We start from the raw sequence: 13820 nt of genomic DNA on the forward strand, positions 1-13820 counted from the left end.
AAACTACAGTTTTTTATAATGTACACTACAATTTTCGCTAGGTATTAAGGGCATATGGGTCACGATTACGATAATTTTAAACACGTAATTCATTGGCATGGCATGGCATGGCATTGGCATTCAAGTGCATGGCTTTTACTATTTTTATACTTAAAGATCAAATAAACTTTACATTTTATAGACTTTCTTTCCTATTACTTATTTTTCTATGACTAATACCAATATTTTGTCATTCAACGGCAACATGTACTTAACACTTCTATTCGCAAGCAAACCAGCATCCGTAGCGGAAGCAGCTGTCACTCTCAAATGGTCGCAACTTCTAGCTACTTACGGTACATGGCCCTCTAGCCAAGCGCACAATCGTTGACCTCCGTCTCTTAATAGTTATCTCTCTATAATATTCTTCTGTATTGGGTATGGTCATTCCCGCTCCCCGCTAAAAGTGCCGCCCATCCGCTCTCGGCTACCTCACAGTTACCGCCTGTCAAAAAACGCGACCAGTTGACCTGTCAAATCTCACTCATACATAACATCGTACGCGTTCAACTACACGAGCTTAGACTGTGTGCGTAGGAACGCGCCTCTTTCATATATTTAGTCGCCATTGTCCGAGGTATAACGCTCTTCTGTATTGGCGCCGCAGAGCCAGTTCCGTAGCATTCGCAACGGAGCGTTAGCGTTTATATTCTTGGCTAAAGTCCCTACGATATGCGCTGGCGCAAACAACTTTTTACGATTTCCCCGAGTGGAATCAACAGGTGCAAGAACGGATCCGTCTTAGAAACAATGTGGGAAGAAAAAAGAAATGTGGAAATGCTAACAGGGTAGTGAATATTAATTGAATTTATCAGAAAGTTTCATAGTTGGATTCATAAACACAAACTAATTAATAGCATTACAAATGATGTTTATCTAAGACTTAACCGAAAATAAATAAAAACATCATAAATTAACTATAGGTATAATATGTATACACTTACATATACAAACTAGATGCTAGATGATGCAAAATGTTGTACCTATAATATGATTTCGTTTGAGTGATGGAGTGTGTCCAATCAGTGTGAGAAAAATGGTAAACAACACATTTAAAAGACCAATTAATCTCAAATTGCCCTAAACAAAATCAGCACAAAACTGTTAAAAGCTTGTAAACAACACCGCTCGTTAAAGCTGTAGCATTAAAAACATCTTCTCACGTCAAATCAGTTTCGCTTTGTTACGTGACTACTGCTAGTAAAGCTTTAATATCACCGAACCAATATAATTACCATGCTTCAAACTCGAGTACAAAATATGTCTTTACTTCTTTAGTTTCCCACGCCTACTTCAGTGGCCGATGACCCGTTATCCAATGATCTGAATCTTTGATACGATAATGACACTATACAAAGTATTAGTTACAGAAAGTTACCGAAACCTTGTGGCGGCGAATATCGGGTGTCGAACTGTCCTAAACGTATTCAAATAGTAACCAGCAAGTTTCTTCGACCGAAAACCGCAAGTATTAACTCTTTCGGCATATGAACGAAGATAAAAGAACGCCGGCTGCCAAATAATTTTAATCACAGTTTAACGAAACATATTGACTGTAAAACTGTCCATAGATCAATCCAATTTAGAAACGTGATACATAGTTAGTGGAAGATTTATTTATATTCCTTCTTTACTCTGGTAAGATGTTTTATGGAGGTAAGACGTCGAAATAATGGCCACTATAATTATGTCGTTTTGGTTGGAATATCCTCTTATTACTGTCGAACAAGAAGCGATTGTAAATATTGTTGGTGTTGAATAGAGGCTCAAACCGCAACCGGTAAACAGAAAGGGAGATTTACTAAGGGATCATCCACATATTACGTCACACCAAATTTCAGGTTTTTGGACCCCTCCCCCCCCCTATGTCACGCTTTTTTGTATCCCTTTAACAGGCATTGTCACATTTAGTATGACTCCCCCCCCCCCCTTACACTGTGACGTAATATATGGATGACGCCTAAGGTCTATTTCGTAAAAAAGACTAATAAGAGCGTACTAATGTTGCGGTCTTAAACCGCCGAGAGTTCCGTTCAATATCAAATTTAGGCTAAACCAAATTCAAAACGTTCTCACCGCTCCGCTCCGCCGCGCACGAGTATAACCTCTTTTATAAAGCTTTAATTATTTTTCTTGTGAGCCAATACAATCATTTTAATTACGACCGAGATTGATACTCCACATCCCAGCATTCGTCATGGCACTAGATGATATTACGCTATTATTATGAGTAGTAAAAACTATTGTGAATGCTTCATAACAGATCAAAATATTCGGCTCGCCGGTTTCGTTAGTGGTAAACAAAATTTAAAATCTCCGAGCATTGATACCTGGCGCAGACATTAATTAGATATCGATTCAGCTCTGAGCGCGGATGTTACATTTATTATTGCTTTAAGCAATAATTAATAACACTATTATTAGCAGAAGCGAAAGCTTCTAATTTTTTAACGGTATATCGATGTGTAATTTGCTCGTTCCGAACTTCAAACGGGTCTAAATAAGGAGGTAGTCGATATTATTGATGTACATAAATAGAGATAGCTATAACAATATAACAAAGAAACTATATCCTGTGTGAGACTGGGCTACAAATACCCCGCCCTATTCGAATTCACGTCAAGTCGACGTATTTGTAATTCAACACGGAGTCTCCGGCAGGGCTGGCTCGCGGTTAGAGTTCGCTCGTCCGCAGGGACCAGCTACTTTCAGCCACGGCTGTTGATAAAGTGACGTTACGTACTTCGCCTCGTTTATCTGCAGATGCTGTAGAAAGACGCCATTCGAGTTTCATGGAGACTGAACGAGGATTCATTTAAATATTAATCGAGTCAGTAGACCTTTGGCTTAGCATAACTTCTTAATGTGTAGTACCTAATTTTGTTAATTTATAATGAAATTATAATACTGCCTGCAATGTAATGCAGCCTACAATCTCAATAAATACAAATGAGTAGACACATACATAGCATCATTATACTATGTGTCGTTACAATATTGACTATCATATTTATTTAGTTGACAACCCTAAGTTTTGAAACTCGTGTACGTATTGTTTCACCTACGGCCCAGCGCACACATATACTTGTATCTATAGTTAAGAAAGTTACAGTTAGCAACACGGTTCAGAAATGCATCTTAAGACTCGATACTAATCGGACGTAGTACCTATTTGATTCACACCTCTTACAAACCACAATCATGTAAAATACTTACATTCATTTGTTAGATAAATAAAGCGAAATCAAATACATAATATTATAGTTACATACTTTTATTTAAGTCTACTTTACTCGCTCGTAGCGAAGCGCAAAGAGAGTATAAGAACATTTATGCACCAACAGGTTGGATACAGAAAAATAAAGAAGTGTTTATTCCAGTCATACCAAGGAAACATGAACATTTTAAGCCACGCTACTATGCACATATTACGCGTGATTCAAAAATAGCTACGTACATTTACATACGTACATATTCCTATTATATTATATTTAACCCGTTTCATATTAACTTTACGATACTAGAACGCGATTAGAACTTTAGGATACTTGTCTTAAACTTCGAATTGGGCAGATAGAACCTGCATTTGAAAGCTTCTCTTTTCTTGCAAGTAACCAGAAACGCTAGCGCTTAAAAGAGCATTTTTCTTTTGAAAAGTACATTATAATTGTATGCCCGCAAGCTAAACTCAAACAAAGCACATTTAATTATACTGTTATCTTCCTTGGAGATAGTTATGTCCATTATCCACTGTATCATCGTTATTCCATTACGGTACTGCACATAACCAAATTAAGTTATAACCTAATTAATGCAACCATGCAACCGGGCTGCAACAAAGCCCCAAAATTCATTATGGCAAAGCGTTGCAGTATAAGCAATTTAGGTCGTCTCTAATTTCGTCCACCTACAAGCCGGGAAACCGCTGTTGAGACGGGTCCACGTCCGAGGACCTCCTGTTCATTAAGTGAACTGGGAAGGTCGATGGCTTTATGGCATGATTTGCATTTACACGACCCCGGCACGGATTACACCGACACTTATCCGATGCCGAAATGAGCGAGCCACCGAACAAGCCTTTGTTTATATACAACGAATTTTTCACCCCCATTTTGTTTTGACGGGCCGTCCTAAAGGTTTCACGGCGAAAATGCTTTACGACGCGTATTCCGTGAGCACTTTGGATTTCTCGGCCCTTTTTGGATGATAAGTTATCTATTTATTTTGTAGGACGGCGGCTGTTTCTATTATTACCTTATTTTTTTTTTATGATGTGATGTGAACCGTAACATAAGTTGGATACCAAAATTATTATTTAATTATTCAATCGTCTTACAATGACACTTCCTGTCTAAAATTTTACTTAAGTGATTATAAACGATACGATTAAGAATGTAAGAAAGAAGAAAGAAAGAAAGAAAGAAATTTATTTGCTAGAATACTTATAACTAAGGTACAGATGTTCGTGTAAGTAGACAAGTAAAAGTATTCAGTCATCGTCATGACGACATGCAAATGTTTCTTAAAACTAAGTATTAAATTTATTAATTATACAAAATATATAACTAATATTAAAAAAATTACAAAATTAAAATCTACACATTCAACAATAATAATTAACTTCATTCCATTGTTATATAAATAAAAAAGTATGTCAACGACTAAATATAATTAAAAGAGTTATTGTCACGTAAATCACAAATTCACAATTATTATTATTCAATGTTACAATATGTTTTAAAATTACAATTAAAAAAATTAAAATTAATTTATAAAATTCAATATATCATTACTAGGAATGTAAAAATAAAAATTATAAAATAAAACAATATTCCATTCAGTCACTTCCGTTCATTCGTTTATGCTTCCTTCCCGTTCCACTACCATCCATCCCTCATTCATTCCACGATATTGGCGGTAGCCACACATACCTTTGAAGTTGGCTCCTTCTTCATTTTTATCCTCCATTTTGTAAAATTATCTTAAAAATAAAAATTAATTTTAACTGACAAATCGAGATTTTGTGAACCCAGAGATGGCTGATCGTGCTACAAAAGACTGTCTTCAAGTGTTCGTCGAGACTACAGGGTAAGTCATTAATCTTTTTTACTTTATAACGATACTTTGATCTTTGTAGAATTTAAAAGATGAGAGTACCCGTTGATAACCAAAAAATAATTAAATATGTGAAATAAATGAAATTAACTATGTATTCCCTTGTTACAGAACGAGAAACCGGGTGAAATAGACCGCCAACATGTACCCCTGCCGGACCAGAAGATGCACGAGGGTGATTTTATTGCGCCATTCGCTTACTAAAGTCAGTATATTCTTGTACACTATAGAAACAGTGCTCCAAGAGAAAACTAGTCAAGTTCTTTTTAAATTGCGTACCATTCAAAAGTTTTACACTATTTGGCAAGGCATTATATAGAGTTATGCACATATTATATGCATTCTTTTTGTAAATGGCTAAGTGGCATCGAGGTTGGTGTAAAAGATTTAGATATTGTGATCTCTGGGTTCCAAAAATTCTGACCTCATTTTAAATAAATCTGGGCGGGTTTTTACAAGTATACATGCTTTTTTTATATACATGCATGGCAGTGGCAATATATTTGATCTCTTAAAGAGCGGCTGACAATGATCATCAAACCACGCATTCATGATTGCACGGACACAACTTTTTTGTAATATTAAGGCTCTGTCGACATCCACCGAATTACCCCACAGTAATAGCCCGTAATTGAGCACAGACGACACAACACCATGATATGCAGTGAGTGCTGCTTCCATGCTAACAGTATTTCTCAGTTTTCTTAATGCAAATACGAATCTGGCCAATCTACTGCAAACGTTATTGATATGTTCCTTCCAATTTAGATGCTCATCTATAATTAATCCTAAAAACTTTATATTTTCACATATTGATATAGGTACACTATTATAATCTATATTTAATTGAATTGGCACACTGTTATACGAATGAAATTGAATATAGAATGTCTTAGTCATATTAATATCTAGATTATTGTTACATGTCCAATTTTTTATGTCAGCTAACGCATTGTTTACAGTATTTTCGTAGGAATCAGCGTCTTCACCCCTTACTAATAAAGTTGTGTCGTCCGCGAAAAGTAAACACTTATGTGAGATGGCTAGAGGAAGGTCATTAATGTATATTAAGAATAAAAGAGGCCCTAAGATGCTCCCCTGAGGGACACCTGATTTAACTTCACGAACTGTTGAACGGTAATTAATTTTTGTAAAGGTTTTCCCGACCTTTTCAATTTTTAGTATTTCTGTACATTGTTTTCTATGTGACAAATAGCTTTTTATCCAATTATTCGCCAATCCTCTAATACCATAATACTCAAGTTTGGCTAGTAGTATACTATGATCAACGCAGTCGAACGCTTTGCTTAAGTCCAGAAATATTGACAATACAGGTAATTTGTTGTTTAGACTTTCAGTAACATATCTGACAAAATCAAAGCACGCCAGTTCAGTTGAAAGACCTTTTCTAAAACCGTATTGTTCTGGTCGCAATAACTTGTTTCTTTCGAGAAATCCCGTTAGCCGTTCACACATTGCCTTCTCAATTATTTTAGAAATAACTGGAACAATTGTTATGGGCCTATAATTATTGGGATCTTTGCGGTCACCTTTCTTGAATAAGGGCTTTACCACAGACAGTTTTAACTGTGCGGGAAAAACCGCTTGGTCTAATGATAGGTTGATTATATGGGCTATAGGGTGACATATCCATAGAGCGCTTAGCTTGAGAATGTATGTTGTAATGTCATCATATCCGGACGTCTTACTATTGTTAAGGGACATTATGATTTTGAAAGCTTCTTGGGCATCAGCAGGTCTTAAAAATATTGTAGAAGGAAAGTTATTTATATTATTTGTTACATTATTCACATTGCCATTTGGATTCGATTTTGATAAAGTTATGTCAATAAAATAATCATTCATTAAATTACAAATATCTTCGGGCTTACTAAATGTCATATTATTATAATTTAAATAATCAATTTCATTATAACTGTTAATGCTTGCAAATTTTTTCGTGATAATGTCCCATGTAGCTTTAGACTGATTTTTACTACAAGATATATGGTTTGAATTGTAAATTTTTTGCGATTTGTAAATACATTTTCTTAAAATTTTATTGTAATTTATTAGTTGATTTTTATAAATTGATTTATTGTATGTAACTTAATATTATGACTAGATAGAAAAGTTTACGTAAACTATCATAATTTGAAACATAAGGATATTAAGGATAATCGACGATACTCTAGTAACCCAAACAAATCTTGTAACACAATATTGCATTTTATTTTCCGCATATCAAACACCCACGACTATCGCTTCTCGTATCCTTTGTTCACATTTCTGAATCAACTGCAACAGATAACCGTTGACTTTTAACAAAGCGCACACAACACCTACTTCAAATAGTTCTCCGAAACCTAAACACGAGAACAAAGGACCACTAGTGCTGGTCTACGTGTATAAACACGACGTTCAGAAATCCCTGCTGACCCACTTTCGGATAACCACCTTTGAATCGCCCTGACAAAAGCATGTCGATAGAGGAACATAATGTCTGTCCAGCCGTCGAAGCCTCAATTTAGAGCCCGTATGAGCCTATCGACAGATCAGGTCGTAGAACTACCCGATGGCGTAAAGTCGATCGCCCGGAAGCATTACCAAATGTAACCAATGCTATAGGGGCTTAATTCTTTTACGTCAATAAACTTAAAAACAATCAAAAGAACGAGGCAGCCAACAATCAAAAGAACGAATTAATATAATGCATATTTTTTAGAAACCAGCGTAAGCTCAAAAGTTACCTTAACGTGTTCAGGGATAAGAATCCCTTTGTTTATCCGCACACAACCAGGATCCATTCACCACATAGAAATTGTTAGCAAATTGTGTACGTTGTGTGTATAAATAAAGGTAGCTATTCATTGTGGGGCACAATCGGCCTATTTGCCGGGCTGTCGCCGCCGCACACAGCGATACCCTTAATCATGGAAATTGCTTAGTAATAGAGCCCAACTAAAATTTGTATGATAATGAAACTGGGCACCGCTACCGAGCTTCCACGGTGATTTTCTATCGTTAGCCATCCTTACGTAATGAGAATGAGTTTAGTTCGCGGAAAAAATAACGACACCCCATAAAGTTTAACGTCGCTTATTGGTTAATTATGGTACTTTACTTTTATGTGTGACATCCTTAGTGGCATCCAAGCATGCATCTCATAATATTATGCCCAGTGTATACTATGTAACTACCTAGCTATTATCATTATTAGTGTAGATTCTGGAGCTTCAATGGCGTTATGTTAATACAATTAACGGTAATACCAGCACTTTAACGGCCAATTTAGATTAATCCTCGCCCGCCAGCGAGATATCTCCAACTACCGAGAATTTTGATAGACAAAGATAGCTTCTGATGAGCTTAGAAATGTTCATAATTAAAATAAAGTTTCCGTGATCTAACGAAATATGTAACTTAATATTTATAATTTAAAACTTGCATAACGTTTCTTCACGTTTTTATAATTTTAAGAATCGTTATTATATGGTTACAATGCATTTCTTTGATTTTATGGGGCTCGCAGTAGTAGTTCAATATATACATTTTTAATAACCCATGAGGAGCGATAACTTAATACAATACGAGTAATTACAAAGTAAAAGCTGTCATCAAACAAGCCGTCAGTGTCAAAATTACTCGACAAAAAGTGTCAATTGAGCATCATTCGATTCGCTCACCCTCGAAAAATGTCGACTGGCTTCGACACGTCGATCGCATGTAAGCCTTGCATGATCATTTGGCATCTCTGATTGACGCATTGGGTATATACGCATCACTCACACCAACCGCTTTAAATCTGTCATATGTGTCCGAGGGGGTTTTCGTTGAAAAATGATTGGTCATATTTCACCGCGCGGTAAAGCGCTATGTTTGTATATACCGACTGTCAACCAATTTATTAGATTAGTGCTTTTATGCTATGTTTTTTTATAATTAAGTAATTACCCCAGCTGCGTGGTGAACAAAATGTATTTTTCATAATGTTTACTCAGTTAAGTTTTTAGAATTAGTTATTCGTAGTTTCGACCTTTCGTGAAACACAAGTAAAAGCTTTCCTTTATTTTCTAGTTTCTGTATTACCGATCTATAGCTTAGTAATTTCAAATTTCCGTAACACCAGAAAATATACTGGACAACTTTATTGAATTTCGCGCTGAAAGGGACTCGTAAAAGTCGAGGTATTCGTGAAAGACTTGGCTCAGCAATGACTCACTCATATCCGCGGCTAGTAAAAGCATTTCATACTCGTTATAATACATTATGATTGTATCTACGTGAATTTAATTTAACAATTACATACATTATGATTTTACATTCAACGATATGAGGTGAAACCTTATGAACCGGCGACAAGAATGTCATACATCCCGTCACAACAAAACTTTGTTTCCGTGTGCAACCATCCAGGTGATATATTAGGAGCAGCGAGTCCAACAAACTGTTGCAGTCGGTATACGAAACAGTTTTTCAATCTCACTACAAATGGGCCGACATTTACAAGGCTTAGCTTAGAATGGAACAAATCGTGCGGGCACAGGTGTTTGTTTATTGAAAAAAGATACAAATCATCCCTTTCTCTGGGCGGATGGTGATGGGGGTTGATCCAGAGAATAGGTAAGATTGTATAAGCTTAGTAAAGGGTTTCTGAATAGAACTCTGGACCTGGCGTGGAATTCTAATTGGATTAGAATCTTATTGGAAAAATATTACTCTGTTATGATGTCTCTGTCTGTAACGTACTAAATTTTTTATCGCTGATCGATTACAAATTACTTTATTTAGTTGTAGTGAGGTATGGACATTCACCAAATTTAGTTGTTAGTTAATATTTTTGTTTAAGCATCTATCGCATCGTTCGTTTTGTCTATTGCTTATTTAATCTAGGAAGTCTAACTGTGTTTTTAATATTAAACCAAACAGTAGTGGCTTTAAGTGTTGGTTTACACGTTGTTCCAAAAAAAAGAGTTTTTTCATAGCACATGGCTTTGAAAACTCATTTTATTCATTTATTTATTTAAAGTACATTTACAAAAAAGAGTACAACTGGTGGACTTAACGCCTTGAGGCATTCTCTGCCAGACAACCGTTGGGCTAAACAGAAACAGTTAGATTTGAAATCTTGGGGGTTAAAATCTAGTGTTATTTTTTGAATTACGTACCTACATTCTTGTTCCCATAAGCACGTATTGTCTATGCATTGTACTCGTATTTACTCACCTAAGTGTAGGCAGCTCGGGTTGCTGTTATGATGTGCCGTTACGTCCAATCATGAGTGCAAGTCTCTAAACTTTCTCCAGCGCATATCCTAAAACAAACAGAAAGAACATTTTTAATTAAGAGGTACATTCATACTCAGCACTTTATATAATTAAAGCCAGATATCTAAGAGGCCGTGGAGACCAGGGGGCGCCAAATACCAACTTTGTAATACTTTTTTTAGTTTTTGCCCCCCCTCGAAAAAAGTCTAAATCCGGCACTGCTTAAAGCATAAATCTTTGTTTGAACAAAACCACGTATCAATGAATGAAACACAATGCCTTTACATTTGTAACGCATTAAACTCACAAACTTTATTATCTCTTTGGGCAACAGTTACTACCATTATAAAGCATCGATAAAGGAGATTCTCCCTTAGGGGCCTATAAACGAAGACCTTCATAAACAAGCAATATCTCGTTTATACATCCTCGTAATTCGTTTTCGTTCCAAGGCAAGTATTTTCTTCCTAGCGTTGTCTCTTAATTTTTGACAAAGCTCTTGAGAGACTGGGGTCAACTAGTTCCAGGATTTTTCGTAGACACTAGTTTTTTAAGAAACTACTATCTGACCTTCCAACCCAAAGGGTAAACTAGGCCCTATCGGGATTAGCCCGATTTTTTTCGATGTTTTCCATTACTTTATAGCAAAGACATATATGTATAACTCCGTATAGACTGATAAAGTCTAAGAATAAAACGTACCTCAGTACCATACAGAAAAAGGTACAGTGGCCTAGATGGCATTACACCTTTGGGGTACGCTCAGCTAGATAGTGCTAATATTAATATTTGACATTTTAACACATATCAAGCTAAGAATATGGGCCAAATTGTCAAAACTGAGGCTCAAAAGTTTTAAGCCAGTGTCAAGAGATGGCAGACTATGCACTGTGATTACACATTTTACTTCGACAGTAACTCTCTATAATACTCGATCCTCTTTGCTTTATAGCGACTAGCAAATATGAAATGACATTTTGTAGTTTAGAAAAACTCGTAACAAGCCAAGTTTAATAAAGATATCTATACAATTCTTACTATTATACGTTACGAATTTCATTCCGAAGCAAATAGTACAAAAATGCAAGAGGTTTCTAAAATGCTTAGTTTTATAACTTATGAAATCGTCTAGGAAATGAATAAAACGGTGATTCCTTCTGTTCCGCGGAGCGAGCTCGGACGGCGCCCGCATAGCTCGAATCTAACGATAAAACTTCCCCGGTAAACGTCCCGAATTCCGAAACAAAACGTGCAGAAAAGCCAGGTCGCTGGCGCAGGTGTGCGGGGAACTACTGCCCTCTAATCAAGCGGAAACGTGGTCCCAGCGCCAGCTGACCGGCCGACCCCCAGCCGAAACGCTGCCAACCTTCGCGATAAATCGAGTTCATACTCACTCAATTGTTACAGAACCTATTTTTTTTAATCAAAAGGAAAAGGCTTTTTAAATAGAAGGGTTTATCGCCGGTCAGATAAAAAAAGAATAGCATAAACACTCTTACAATCAATTTAACAATGCCACGGGGTTACATCACTAGCTCAAATTAATGTAGTGTTTCAAACAAAGAGCCTGAGCACTCGGCTTATCTAAGAGAAAGCGGCGGACCAGCGAGCCCGTCCGCGCAAAACGCGTCGATGTCCGGATAACAGAGTGAGCATTCTTTTGTTTTCATTATGGATAACCGCGCCTCGTTACCGCAAAGATCTTCGTAAACCTTTTGACATTTCGCTAAAAGGTTCATTTCGGCTGATTAATGTTGTAATTCCTCCGGTTGCTACAAAAAAGACACTCGAAGCATTTATACGGCGACGGCTCGTGAGCGCGAGAAAAATGGGGGGAATCTATCTAAAGCCGTGTATCGTAACGGAGCGGCCGACGGGCATCTATTTTAATACGGGCGCTATAGTTGAAAGGGGCTCGTCGGATCTGTGTACGAAACTAAAAAGTGGATAGTGCAATTTCGCTTCGCTGCGTTTGAGTATGATACATGTAACCGGCGACCCTGTTACAGGGCACTAGTCGTGCCAGTTATTCTGTTAAAGTCTGCAGTCTAAAATAGGAGTAACCGGGTGATATATTGGCAGGTCGGTATATTTAGAGGTCTTGGAGATCGTTCGAATACACGTGAACCGTTTTCCTGCATTATCAAAGATTTAAATTTGAGCGGACACCCCCATATGTTACACGTTTAATTGCGTTAGGATAATGTGCGGCGGTTGTTACAACTGTAGGATCGATCGTCGTTAGATAGCGCATGTTTGGGGTATCGCCGTGGGGTCTTATAATGTACCATTTATGTTTTTATTGCTCAATAACAGCCGTATCATAAACTGAAGGGGAATACGTAGACTATTAAGTAGGTATTAACCTTTGATTAAAGTAAAATAGCGGAAGATACGGCACGTCATACTAATTGTCAGCTATTAACAGGCACTACCGTGGGCACTACACACTACTACATACAAGCAGACACACACAGCTATGTAAATTTACGCTATTGAACGACAGAGACACACCGATTTATTCCGACGGTAGTGATGAGACAAACGCGCGCATCGAGATGAGCCTCTTTCCTAGTGACATGTCAAAGCTCTTTAATAAAGATTAAAAAAAAAGAAATGTCATTGCAAATAATCAAGAAGCGTCAGCAGACAAATTGGAGTATAAGAATTATGCAACATATTTTTTATGAAAACAAAATAAATTACTTATTATTTATTACTTTACTATTTTGCACTGTGGAGCGATGTTTGGTTTGGTGTAAGTAGGGTTACCAAAAAAAACATAATTATAAGTATATTTTTTAATATTTATTACGTCTTATTTTTAAACTAAATTATGAACTTATTCACCAAAATTTAGATGAGGCACTTTTTGCCACAACTGTCAACAATATCTTATTTGATACAGACATTAGAAAAAAGCGCGTGGAGTTCCTCCGCGTGAAAGAAATGAAACTTCGTAAAATTTAAATGAAAATATAAGAGCTTGATGACATGTATCTCACTTAGGGTTGCAAAGAATACGGTTTTTTCTGGCTTAAAACAAACAAAAAAAAACCGTGAAAAAAAAAGTTTTTTTTTTGGAGTATTTTTTTCTAAAGTACGAAATCTCAAAATTTGCAAAGCAGTTAATACTTTTATACGTTTTTTTAGACTTAATGTTAACTATTAAACGAATTTAATCAAATTACTTTAAGTTCTGGTCTTATAAAAGTAACATTTACGAAATCTGTAGTTGGTAGTTATCACTATTTACTGTTGGCAACACGACCGCCTCTCCACGCTGCACGTAGCATCGGGGATTCCCCAATAAACGTTTGTATACTGAATGTTAATCGTATTAAAATGTACGTTATTGTTATTGAAACACGTTACAAGTCACGAAAAACCGTTATTAAA

General features: G+C 36.4%; 1 protein-coding gene across 2 annotated transcripts in view; it reads right to left on the reverse strand.

Moving 5' to 3' along the window:
• The window catches only part of LOC125225384 (leucine-rich repeat neuronal protein 2-like), a 76483-nt gene that overhangs the window by 15691 nt on the left and 46972 nt on the right, over positions 1–13820 (reverse strand). For both annotated transcript variants that reach the window (XM_048129081.1, XM_048129082.1), the window contains exon 2: positions 10381–10468. The gene's annotated coding sequence lies outside the window, so the exon portion shown is untranslated. The remainder of the gene's footprint in view (positions 1–10380; positions 10469–13820) is intronic.

The sequence above is a fragment of the Leguminivora glycinivorella genome, chromosome 4 (genome assembly GCF_023078275.1).
Source record: "Leguminivora glycinivorella isolate SPB_JAAS2020 chromosome 4, LegGlyc_1.1, whole genome shotgun sequence".
NCBI classification, from domain to species: Eukaryota; Metazoa; Arthropoda; class Insecta; order Lepidoptera; family Tortricidae; genus Leguminivora; species Leguminivora glycinivorella.